A 13,606-nucleotide genomic window follows, 5' to 3' on the forward strand; every position below is an offset into this window, starting at 1 on the left:
GGTACAAGCACGTACCAATTCAGAAGTTTTTGTTCATCACTTAGGGATTACCTTCTTGCCCAACACTAGATAATGGTTATGCCATCAGTAAAATGGCGCGAGAGTGAAGATTTTTCTTGTGGATATTTTTACAGCGGCTGTCCGTGCCAGTTTCCACCACCTGAGAGGAGGGGACAAAAACAAGAAGCAAGAGCCACCGAACACAACACAGGACATAGAAAGAGCTCTGTCAAAGTGGCTGGCATCTGCGCCCAATAGGGAAGAAGGCCGGCAGCTGTGGGCCGCCCCAAAGGCAGATCCTTCTCCAACCTCCATCGTACCCTGGTTGGCAGTTCCCACTCTGAAGGCCTTCAGAGTGGCCAACACACGGATGGTGGAGCCTGCAGTTCTCACCATGTTGGGAGTGCTAGCAACCCCACATAAAAAAAGCTGCAGCTTCCAGTTGGAAATGAAGATTTACAGCCGCATTTTCGGCTAATTTATACAGCACCAGCTGGAAATTCTGTTTACAGCTGGAAATGGATGCTGCTCATGCTGGAAATAAGAAATTCCAGCTTGGAAGTACATGATCCACCTGGAAGTTTCCCAGCTAGAGGAGGAAAAATCTAATTTCCAGAAAGAAGTTTGTCCATTTCTGGGTGGAAACAGCCTGGAATCCGGCTGGTAAAATAGATTTCCAGCTCCAGCTGTAGTCGATTTCCTGTTCCATAACACAGCCTGGACTGGAAGCATTTCTACATGGGATCCCCTTCATGCTTCTGGCCCCCGTACTTCCACCCGCCCCCTCCACGCTTCCGGCCCCCGTACTCCCACCCGCCCCCTCCACGCTTCCGGCCCTCATACTTCCACCAGCCCCCTCCACGCTTCCAGCCACCATACTCCCACCCACCCTGTCCACGCTTCCAGCCTCTGTTCCCCCTCAGCCTCTTGCGGAAGCCCCTCCGAATCCCCTTGTCCAAGCCAAAGGTGGTCCGACATCTGATTCCCCTGAAATGCGTCCGTAAACAGTTGAAAATAAAGAGTTTCACATTTGATGCCGTAGTCATTCACATTCTTAAGTATTTCAACAATGGCCGCTTCGATCCCAAAATGGCTGAACGATAACGGCCACAAGACAATCCGAAAGACGGCTGTAAACGGTTCAAAAGACGACCAGAAAACGGCCAACGATATCGTTCACAAAACTTTCACTGTGATCGGTTCAAGTTATTGGACTGATCTGGAGCCGAAGTGAAAATCATCATGGGCCCGTTATTTCTTAAAATTTTGACCGATATTTGTCCAATATCTTTGTGCTGCCTGGGCATGTGGGCTAAATAGAAAATGCGACTTTCTTAAAGTGGTTTCAGCAGCCTGCTTCTTGTGGCAAAATGAATAGGACAGAGAAAACACTAGGTAATATGTTGAAGCCGATCAAGTCAGATATCTCTCTAGCTCAATAGACTCACGAGTTTGGAGAAGGCTAGCAGAGAATTAATGTTTTGTAGAGCTGCACCTGCAGCATTATAGTTACATATCACATCATTTTCAACAATAATTCCGCTTCCAAGTTTCCTAGTTCCATTTTCCGAAAGACAATGAGTTGCTTAAGATGTGGATAGTCGCGATAAGAAGAGATGCGGGGAAACATTTTAATGTGACAGAGTCAACAAAGGTGTGTCTACTACACTTCAAGAAAGAAGACTTTGTGCCTGGCTATGTAAATGGAAGGAAATTTCTAAAGGAAAGGATTGTCCCCAGCGAATTCAAGATCTCAGCCTGTAAAATGCCAAGAAGGAACTTTAACAGGCACAATCCTGTACCACCGGCTAACCTTGTCGATACGCCAGCCGCGATCCCAGATGATGAAGCCAATAGTGCAGCAGCTTCTGCAAACCAGCCCCTATCACTTAAAAGTATCCTTCCTAGCTAAACAGCTTCAAGCATGAGTCGCTGAGCCAGCTGCACAAGTGAGTAGGCTGATGTGCGACCTTCAGAGGGCTCGAGAAGAGCTGGCAGAAACCAAAAATGAAGTTCACAAATTGATGAGGCACATGGAACTTCTGCAAGACTCCAACCAGAAACTAGAACAAAAAACAAGTTGGAAGTTCTCAATAAACTGCTTCAGGGGGAGGGGGGGGGGGGGGGGGGGGGGCACTACCTGGGAATGTTAACTTTTGAACCGCTCACTCAATCCACATGACATTTGCAGGAGGTGCTTCTAACCATACAGAAGGAGGGAATGCAAAGTTTCAGCCCTGTGAACCAATTTTATGAGGTAATATATCCTCAAAACTCAACTTTTTTTGCAGAATTTTTTTTTTCTGGGAGTGTCCCACCCTCAAGGACAGGCCTGATGACGTGCAGTTCTACACATGACTGCCAGACAACGATGTGTATTATTTTCTGCTACAGCATCTAGATCCGGGCGGCAATGAAGAAAACATCAAAATGCTGTTGACCTCCTACTCGCAAGGTAGAAAACAAGGAAGACCATGACGAGCTCTCCTAGTACTGGTTCGCCTTCGGCTTGGCCTCCTCGAGAAGGACTTGGCCTTCCAGCTAGGGATTTCTACCCCCAGTGTCAAGGGCTCTGCATAACATGGGTCAACTCCTTGTTATCAGCACCTGGGACACTTTCCACCGTGCTTCACACGGCAGGAGGCAGACAAGGCCATACCACCTGCTTTTAGAGAAAAGTACCCCACATCAAGGATGATCCTTGATGAAACGGAGGTCAAGTGTTAAGTTCCCAGCACCCTCACGCTTCAGTCGGTCAGCTTTTCGCCGCGCAAGTCGACAAAAACCTTCAAGGAATTGATAGGGTTATTTCCAGACGGAACCGTGGCATTTTTGTCGCAGCTGTTTTCATGGTCCACGTCAGACAGGGAATGCATCTGGCAGAATGGATTGCTAAAGCTCCCCTTTGACGAGAAGGAATGGTCATGTCCGATAAGGGGTTTCTAATTTCGAACCTCCTGGAGGAGATAAATGTTAGGCTCAACATCCCTCAGTTCCTTCAGCAGGGGACATTCACGGAGACCCAAGTCAAAGAAACAAAGAGCATTGCATCACTGCACATTCATATGAAGAGGCGAATTCAGCGGATTAAGAGCTTTCACATTTTGATCGGGTTATCTTTCTCTCACTTGGTCCAGCAACGAATGAGATGTGCGCAATCTGCACGATTTTGTCAAACTTCCAGAGCCCCCTGTTGCAGCAGCACAATGATGGCGATGTGGACTAGCTTTTTGTGTGTTCACTTTGTGTAAGTTGTGCCTATGTGTTCGAAGACAAAGACTTTCTTCAACTTTTTATCACCATGTTTTACATATGGCCTGTATCAACTCTGGCACACAGCAGAGTAGGCCCCGCCAACTTTGAGTGGCCCGCAGCAAACCGTGTTTATCGTTCACCAAGCCTCACTTTAGCAGCAGTGTGTTCAGCAGCTCAGAATCATAGCCGATATCAAAGAGCTGGAGGCAAAGAAGAAACATTCTAAGCAAAGGTGCAGGAACCTCAGGGTAGCAGCTGCACCATTCTATTCTGGCAAGTGCAGTCTGCCCAGACAACACACAATATCCCCAGGATATCCCTAGAATCTCCCAATCTACTGCTCAGGATATGACATCCCTGGTATGTCCCTAGGAGATTCTTATCGGTACATCGTCTCATGGAATTGGTCTCATGTACCCACCAGATATTCTAGGGAGATTGGACGAGGATATGAAAACGCACTTTATTTTCGTATTTGGCTAGCTGCACAAAATATGTTAAATATTTAAAATTTCGGCAATCATAAACCTCTTACTCTTTTTAATTTGTAGACACATAACTAAAACAGGGTTTAAGAATTTTATTTTGAGATACGAAACTAGTGCCAGTTCATGAAAGTTGGTGTTTTGCCGGTCACCATTTTTATTGAGAACTTGCACGCGCAATAGCTCGTCGTTGCAAGGTCTTAGTTGCTGATCGAACATAAAGGGCCACTTAACAATGGTACAATGCCAAGTAATGAACGACACCCACGGTAAGGATGATATACATTCTATGCTCGCTGTTTTAAATGTACTGCATGAATTTGGATTTTGCATTTTTTGATAGGCTACAGCGAGCAAACGGTTGGTACCTCATTGCCTGGCACTGTTGTTTGGTAATTCTGGCAATTCATAAAGGCATTTTGGTCCGAACAGGGACTAGGACTTGACCTCTGGGCTCCAGTCTTTGAGTCAGTTGACGAACCGAGAGATAATAAAGATTGTGAGGATTGCAATTCGGGCAAAATTCCGGATCGAGTGTTGTCTCTATTGTGTGTTACCACGAACTAGCCATCGCCTGTTTTGCAGTCTTTCTCCTAGAATTCACTTTGTGTCATCAAAACTCTGTGCCGAGAAAAGTGTGTGTTCGGGGCTCTAACCTAAGGAGAAAAAGTTTGTGCTTCTTAATGCTTTACCTAGTAAACGTAAACAAAAGAAAAGATGCCAAAGCGCGTTTGGGCAGTCTCCTGGAGAGTCTTTGCTGCTACTATAGCATTTAACAAAAAGAAACCTTGTTGGTTTTAGGCAAAAAAATGGTGTATAGACAGAAAAGAAAGATTTCCCAGCTGGGTTGGCACATGCAGACCTTACAAAAGAAAACAGGTTTGAAGATGAATGTGAGCGACTGATCGTTTGACGGAATGAAATGATGCATTCGCAGTCTAAATATTCAAGTGTTGCTTGTTTTGTGAGAATGGTATGACTACTGAAACAACTTGCAGCAACTTCAACAGTTAATCTATAGCAAGAAACCAGATTAACTGTTTCCTTTCATAGTGCTCACGATAGCTACGCCCACACACAATATGAGCGCCAACACCGGGTCCGGCCTTCTGCTACAATTATGGTCCTCACAATCCTAATTATTTCTCGATTTGTGAACTAGTTCGAACACTGAAGTTTAAACCGGTGCTCACACTCCTATTGCTCGAGATAGCACGTCATAGTAGATGTCTCAAAATGAAAAATTTGATCTTTGTCTGAGAAGCCATCTATTATTGTGAAAATTCTGGATGAGGAGAATGGCGTGGCACTCTTACATGAGAGCTGGTTGGACGGTGACATGTGCTATTGGCCGAATGGCAGGAACACCGGAAAGATTCAATTCTTGATCAGAAATGGTCAGCGGCCGACGTCCGGGTGGCGCCGAGTGTGATGTATTCCCATCAGACGGTTTGGTGAGTATTTAATCATAAATTTTTTAATTCCCACTAAGTGTTATCGGTAGCTGTGTGGCTAATATTTTATCTTGAATCAAGTCTGTATCAGCAAAGATGCAAACTGGTGAGCATGTCTTTTTTACCAAACCCATGCAATTGTTTTCATGAATGAATCAATGAACAGTTTTGATAATACATAAAATAAAGCTTTAATAAGGCAAACTTGTGCCTACAAAATAAAAATGTAACAAAGAACCCGTACATCTTTTGACGGCGGCGGCCCTATGCAGCCACGTAAAGTCCCTTTTGTAACTGCATTGCCTTGTGGGAGAATTGGTCTAGAAAGTTCGGTCCTCAAACATTCCGAAATGGTAAGATTCTCGATTTAGCTAGAACATTACACTAATGGGAAGAGGCCAAACGATAGCAGGTGTCAAGCTTCGAGCCCCGGCCACCAGCATGGACGACAGGTGCATGCTGATTCAGCTGAGCTCGGGGCAATATAATGTTTGCTGTAGGCACTTTCAGGTGGGGGCATTTCTTGGTACCAGATATATAATGCTAAATTTGAGCATGGTGTATAACCATTGCATGTTCTTACGGCCTTTATGAAGCAACATCTAACAGCCATTCAATATTCTTCAGCATCGTATGAGCATGTACGCAAGAGGCTTGCTGACGCTGCCACCAAGCCCGACTGCTTAACATGTTTTCCGCGAGCAAGCAGCTCCAGAGATAAGAGATGCTTTTGACAGAAATTGTCAACTTCTTGCTTCTCACACAAGAGCGCTAGTCACTCTGCAATTCGTTTATCTGGAGCCCAAAAGTAGGGATTTGCGGAGCACCTGTGCCAAGTCGCTACCGTTACCAGTTCCCTCAGGGCATGGATGCACTGAGCATATGTCAGATAAAGGCAAGTCTGCCGACAGACCATGCCTCACAATACAATAAATACAACGGCTGGTACAGTAGAATCCTGCAGGCCGTTGTTGATCACAGATATAAGTTTTTATACACAAATGTAGGATCGCCCGGAAGGAACCATGATGATGCCACTTTCTGCCGTTCCCACCTGCCTAGTGTACTGGCCAGTGACTTGTTTAGTAGAGAAGCAAAAATTCTTCAAGGTGTTCATGTCGGCCCTGTCTTGCTTGCAGACCAGGCCTTTCCCTTGAAGCCCGGTATCATGACGCCTTACCCACCCTGGCAAGGCTGGGTCTTTTTCAAAGGTCTTCAACTATCGCCTGTCAAGTGCTAGACTTGTGGTTGAAAACGCATTTGGCCGACTCAAGGCACGTTTTCATTTTCTACAAAACTTTGAGACATTCACAATGCTAATGACATTATTCATTCTCGTTGTGTACTGCACAACATATGCGAGCAGCTAAACTGCTGTGATGCAAACTGGATTCAAGTGGTGCAGGATACAAAAAAAAGACTGCCTCAGTCAATTTGCAGAAGCTTTTGAGAAGAGCCATCTGGGCCCGTTTGCTAGAAATGCTAACCGTGGTTAGCGTTAGCCACACTCCCTAGTAAGTACAAAAAGTACCTACTTGTACCTACTACAAAACGTCAATGGCTGGACATAAAACAAATCCGTCCTTTATTATTGGGCCGCAGCCTGCGTCACTTTGTGCTGAGCAAAAAAAAAATTGTTCTTTTTCTTTTTCGTGATACAACATTCACTTCATGGGAACTGTTTTTGGCTGAATCTAGTTTTAACTTGCAAGAAACATTTGTTCAATTGAAAAGAAAAAGAATATTTTCTTTTTTGCATCCAAATTCTTTTTCACAAAGAGTGGAAGCGTAGACAAAACACCTAGTTGAAGTGTTTTGCAGTTTGCTGTTATCGTGTTTTGCAAGCGACTGCGTCGACCATCGCTTCCCAGTCTGGCAATGCCGTGCGTGCCGTGTTGCGTGCACGTTTGTTTGTACAACCGGTTTCACCTGGTTGCTCGCAAAACGCGTTTTTCGCTCTCGGTTATCATCTGAGTTCCCCTCTTTGTATATTCTGCCCCTTGACCGACTGACCCCCCAACCAACCCTCCGACCGACCACGAACTGACTGATAAGATTTGCGGACCAAATTCCGACTTGGCTACCACGCAGAATGTCCAATGCAAGGAATCATCAACACAGAAGCGACCGCACATACGCGCACAACGCAGTGGCAATAATGAGACGACGTGTACTGCGGGACCACGCCCCTTTAAGGATTTCAATGAGGATGGGCTGCAGTAACGGTTTTGATTTTGAGGTGCGGCCATAATGCTTCTCGCCAGCACACTGCGTCTGGATGTGGAGCGCACTACACGTCGCAACCACGCCCTCCCTGCAGAGCAGCAAGTGATCATCGCCTTGCAGTTTTATGCAACAAGGAACTTTCTGATCACTACAGGCGACTATGTCCGCGTGCATGTGTCAAGTGCTTCACGGGCTGTGAGGCGGGTCACGGTAGCGCTGGCTCGTCGAGCACAAGACTTTATAGGGTAAGGTTCCTTTTTTTCCCTTTTAGCAGTAGTATGCCAGCTGTATTAAAAGGAAGCAAATACACTAAAAATATATCTTAATTGCTGGCAATAAGGATGTTCTGCAGATTGCCTCTTTATGGCAGTAAATTATTCTACCTGCTCAAAACTACATCCCCCCTTCCCCCTTCAATAGAAAAAAATAATTACGGCCGTAAACGGCCTACTTCGCCCGACTAGAAAGAGCCACGCACCCTTTTCTCGAAAGACCTCAGAAAGCGACCTGTTTGCACTTTTTGGTAAGGGCTTGCACCGAATGACAATCACTTTATAGGTCTTGGTAACTGAAGAATAATAATAAAAGCGACCCTATAAAACATGCAAACTTCTCTATTGAATAGGTGCTACTGAGGCACTTTACTGCTACCACATACTTGAAGGGCACAGCCAAAGTCCTTAGCATTCCTCATTAAAAAGGTGTTCATGAGCATTGTAGCAGTAAGTTTGCTATATGTGGTTTAATTGCTGAAGGGATCAACGACGTAGATGGCCCGACGCAGCGGAGGGGGCAGCCTTGCAGTAGAGGTTCTACAATATGGCCGGCTTTCCTTTGGTCATGGGTGCTATTGACAGTACTTATGTTCGACACCCCATGTGCACCCCATGTGCACGAGGAGGCGAACGTCAACCGCCATGGGTACCATTCTATCAACATACAGGTGGTTGTTGATGCCACTTCTCGCATTCGCAATGTGGTAACAAGATGGCCTGGAAGCACCCACGACTCTCGGATCTTCACTGAGAGCACCTTGGCAGTCAAGCTGGCCAGTGGAGACCACGACGGCCTGCTGCTTGGTGACAGCGGCTACTCCTGTCAACCATGGCTGATGAAGCCATTCCTGTCGCCGTCATCGGCAGCACAGGTCGCGTACAATACGGCACACAAGACAACAAGAAGCCATATATTGTGAAGGGCGCACAGATCTTAATACAAGGCATTTCGAGACGACGAGCTGTCTTGACACAATTGTGCAACAAGTGCATGGTCCTTACGTCTTCTGCTATTCTTTGCGGCATATAAAAAAGTCATACAAATTATGATATTAATCTAACGAAGCATAAGATACCGTGGTTTCATGTAAGCAAGATGAAAGTAGTAACCCGAGATTATGAATCAATATGACTCATAATAGTTGCCTAATTTTCTGCAGTTTCAATTTTTATTTTTCTGGAATCGGCACACTTTTTTCAGTTGTTATTGTGAAAATAAAATTTTCTGTTTTTATTCATGAATATTTTTAGAGTCGAAAGCTTACTGCCTTTTTTCAAGCAGGTTTGTTGAAAATGCAGTAGATTAGATTCATATCCGAGTTATTCATGAAGTGGCAACACTTGCGGACATGGCAAACGTAACCTTGGTTAAACGTGTGCCGTGACGACAAACTCTAAATCGCGAAATTCGCAAATGTAATTCTTAGCAAGCTTTTTTGTTTCTCACATTTGGAAGACTATCAAAGCTAATTTCCTCTAAGCAGACAGAAGCTTGAGAGGCTGTTTAAGCAGCTTTGAGTTTTTTTTTTATGCCCCCAACAATAGGAACAGACTGACATTCCATTCCTCCCAGAAGTAAAAGTGAAAGCAAATAGAGACCAAATCTGGCCTCTATACGACCACAGCGAACTTGACGGACAAAGACTGAATCACGAAAGGGACACAGATCTCATCCACAACAAACCCAAATCTTCCTAAAGTGTGCTTCCAACAGAATAGTTCGAAGTCCCGGAGATAAGATAGTTGACTACTCAATCACATGCTTCTATACTTTGTCTACTCGGTCACCACTCGGTCACATGCTCCTATAATTGTGTAAAGTACTGGCCATTTTGGTTTAAAATCAAATGTTCTAAACTTACTTCACCACACTTTATTGGGTTTTATCGCTTGAAACTGAAAATGCAGAACCTCAGTTATGTCTTAGGTCCAGGACTGGCAATAAGGTACTGAACTCGAAGCATCTATCTGGACGACACAAGCCCGTTTCTAGCTCAGCTGAGCCCTCCTTATTAAACACTTGATGTTCTTTGTTGTTTATTCTTACTAAAGGTTATGTTGTATCATTTCACACGCGTGGAAATTCAACAAAGTGATAGATGTTCAGTCAGATGCTTCCATAATCTTAGTGCTATGGTATGCAAAACCTTTGGTCCTCCATATTTTCGTTGTCTTGCACAATCCATAGCTTTCATAAAGCGTTAGATTTTGATTGGTGCTGGGGAACCATTAACCTATTAACCCGACTGATCCGCTTGTCGGACATTGCCTGATGTCCGACGGGGAAAGGGGTTGGGCAATATTTCGGAATTTTTGTTTTAGATATTTAGCCAGAAAAACGGGACGGGCAATCCCACGAGGAAAAGGCGCCCTTACGGGATTTTAGGGTATGCAGGACGAAATAGATATATCCCTAAACAACAAAATGAGCCATACTACGCAAAATGGTAATTGTAACTAAATAACGAAGATTAAGAAGGCGTCAGTGGCGGGGTAATGCGATCTGAAGGAGGGGAGCAGCCAGGGGACACACATGGCGGAACCAAGTTTCCAGAATTCCTGGAGTGTGGGTCGAAGAACATAAGTTAGACCACAATAGGTCTATTAGAGAGAGGACTCCTTCAAGAGAGTAAGAACATTTGATATTGACTGTTCTGCCTACGTGACATATCAATCGTTTTTTCTTTTTTCTCTCTCTCTAGCGAAATGTTTTAGAGTTAGCTTTTGGGTGCCCTTCCACCACATCTATCAAGTTTCAAAAAAAAAAAAAGACACTAAATTGCATTTGTGCATTAAGTGGATACCCGCTGTCATGACATTCCGACGAAAAATGGCATTGTCAAACCTTGTTTTCTTTGAACTAACACTGCAGCTTCATCAAGCTCGTTATCAAGAAAGAAGGCCACAACACACAACCCCCATTTGCAGCCCCAAAAGGACAAGAGGCTAGTGCTGAGGCCGCAATGCGCAACCCCCGTTCACAGCCTCGAAAGGACAAGGAGAGTGCTAGTGGTGAGGCTGCAGCATGCAACCCCAGGCCGCAGTCCCAAAAGGACAACTGGGACGAGGAAAGCTCCAGTCGTGAGGATGGGGAGGAGGACATGGTGGCAAGTTGTGAGTCTGTTTACGAACATTTAGGGCTCAAGAGTGCAAAGGTTGCAGTGCTTTTTTATACGGCCCCCTCAACGACTGCTTGAAACTAAAAAAACTCGGCTAAGGTAAAGCTTCTCAGTTGTAAAGTGGACTGTATTAATATGCCACTGAACAGAGTGCGATCACACTCTCCACAAAAATGGTTCTTTGCTCCTAATCAAATTCCGATGGTGTATAGTTCTGGAAGAAATTGTAACAAAAAAAAACCTTGTAACCCCTATTTCAGAGCACAGCAAAAAAAAACGTAGCAAACCGCTTGGTCGAAGCCGCAGCTCACATATGGCGCCATCATTGGTGCAACAACATACCTGCTAACTATCCCGGATTGTGCAGGAGACTTTCAAATTTGGGTCACATCTTCCGACTGTGCAAATGCAACCTCAAACCTCCCAAAAAAACAACCGCAACATTAGTTTTTCTTTTTTCTAGTTGTGGCAGCTGCACGGACCTGGCGTTATCGGCCAGAGCCTCGTTTAATGCCGTATAGCCGCATTGCCATTGCCAACAGGCTAGCACGGCTAGGTGGTGCTGGCTACCGCCTAACACAGAAAGGTGTATCGGGTGTAATAATTAACTATATTCATTTCGTGCGGCCATGCGTATTAGGCGTGCGAGGACTCGGTGAGTAGGCGGCTTAGTCCTAGCCTAGATCGAACTGTTTGTTTTGTGCTGGAGTTCCATTCATTGATATTCGGCGTCAGATTGGGGAGTGTCACTTGCTAAAGGGGAAAAGAGGTACCTTCAAGTATTCTTAAAGTCGTATACAACTAAATTTGCATGGCTCGTGTCGTCAGTGGAACGTGACAAGTTTGTGATCCTGTTTAACCCGCACCTGTGATATCAGCCTAGCTCACGGCGGTAACACTGATATCAAGGTCCACATCGCCTCCCAGAAGCACTAGGGCTATCTTTGCGTTGCAGCAAGTAAAGGAAAACCTTGGGTTTCATTAATTTGTTGAAACGTGAAGGGTGCGGGTTGGGGGGGGGCATTGTGTGGCAGTTCCTTGCTACCCGCCCCCCCCCCCCATGCAACAACTTCCGAGCTCTTTCGAGCTAGTTATGCATGCTTTGATCTGTTCTCCTTTTGGTCTGAAAGATGGATGGCCCCTTCCAGTGTACCTCTACATACGTGTCAAGTGAGGTAAAAATATGAAAAACCAAGTTATCTTATTCATTGCATGCGCTTGCTTGTGTTTCAGGTGTCCAACTACGACTGCTCCATCTGCTGCTGGGGGTGCGACAGCAGAACAGGGACATCTTAAATGAGCTTTCGCAGCTCAAGGTCGTCACTGAGGTGCATGACGACAGACTGGGACAGCTGGAGGCACTAGGAGCACGGGCTGCACCAGCACCAGAGGCTGTTGCTCGCCCGGTGGTTCTCTCAAGGCTACCAGCTACAACTCTGGAAGAATTAATGGCGGCGGAGGAAGCCGTGCAGGACGAGGCTGTGGCGGCAGCCTTGGTATTTACTGGCTTTTTTTTTTATTTTACATTCTGTGTTATTACACATCATAAATTTTTTTTTTCTGTAAAATTGTGCACAAAGCCTAACTATTTCTTAACTCCTTTCTTGGAGGTTAGCTGTACATAAGTACAACATGTGGTCATGCACCCAAAGAAGTTGGCATGCATGCATGCTCTGCAGTGAGCATTCTGATGTAGCACTCACTGTAAAATGTTTTTAAAAAGTTCTTATTTAGCAACATGCAAAGTTCGAACTAAGAGGACTTTAGTTAATGAGATTTCACTTTAGCATTTGTGAGGAGGACACATTGTACTTTCGAATGTCTCTAGTGATTATGTGGATATCTACCATTTTGTTTCTGTAGTGCAAATGTGGCTTACGGTGGCTTTTATTGAGCATCTTGCCTCACCGTCACTTCAGCAATGTGAAGCATTGTTAGTGCAAAGAATGCTATCTGGTGTAGGGCACATATCGTGTTGGATTTCTGTCTTTCATTAAATGGGCACTGCAAAGAAAAGAAAAACTCCTTTTTAAAACAGCCTGATTACAGTCCAGATAACACAAGATATATTGACCCCAAAAAAGAAAATTTGAGCATTATTAAAGGTGTGAGAGTTATTCGAGTTCTCCTAAAAAAGGGCCCTTAATCTGCCTAACAGCCACCATGCTAGGAAAAACTCAAATAAGGCTCAAGGCAATAATACAGTAGAACCTCGCTAATACGATCTCGGTTCATACGATTTCCCGTCTCATACGTTCACAATCGAGGGCTTAAAAAATGTCCCATAGAGTTACGACTGGTTTATATGTTTCTGGGTAATACGATTTCCCGGGAAGTATGTCCAAAGTTTCGCCAAACCGATCGGATTATACGTTTTCTGGGCAATGAGCTCCCGATCTTCGGGCAGAACGGTTGTCGCCGCACGCACCGCATGCCGAACGTTCTTGATGTCGATGTGTTTGCGTTCGCTTCTTGATTTTTAGTCGTTTTCATGATAGACACATGACTAAGAGTCACTCTCGGTTACTTCACCAAATGCTTGAAGACACCATTTAAACTGGCTACGCGACTGTGAGGATGATAAACGCTTCCCAAAGAGTAACTCTTGAGCCAGGTACGGGTGGTAGTAAATGAACGAACCCGACGACTTTTTTGTTTGACATTTCGCGAGGTCGGCATTCCGGCATTACTCTGTTGCAGTGCCGTGGTGCACGTCAGCCTAGCTTCTTTCCGTACCCGTGCCCGAGAACTGGCGATAGCATCGCGCAAGCGGAAACCTTTGACTTTGAGGG

The 13,606-nt window shown here is 45.1% G+C and overlaps 1 protein-coding gene across 1 annotated transcript in view; it reads right to left on the minus strand.

Moving 5' to 3' along the window:
• Positions 1-12,706: 12,706 nt before the first annotated feature.
• The window catches only part of LOC8028858, an 89,468-nt gene continuing 88,568 nt past the window's right edge, over positions 12,707-13,606 (minus strand). Inside the window, exon 8 of the mRNA XM_029981052.4 lies at positions 12,707-12,818. The gene's annotated coding sequence lies outside the window, so the exon portion shown is untranslated. The remainder of the gene's footprint in view (positions 12,819-13,606) is intronic.

This window comes from Ixodes scapularis, unplaced genomic scaffold (genome assembly GCF_016920785.2).
Source record: "Ixodes scapularis isolate PalLabHiFi unplaced genomic scaffold, ASM1692078v2 PGA_scaffold4__175_contigs__length_147842914, whole genome shotgun sequence".
Taxonomy (NCBI): domain Eukaryota; kingdom Metazoa; phylum Arthropoda; class Arachnida; order Ixodida; family Ixodidae; genus Ixodes; species Ixodes scapularis.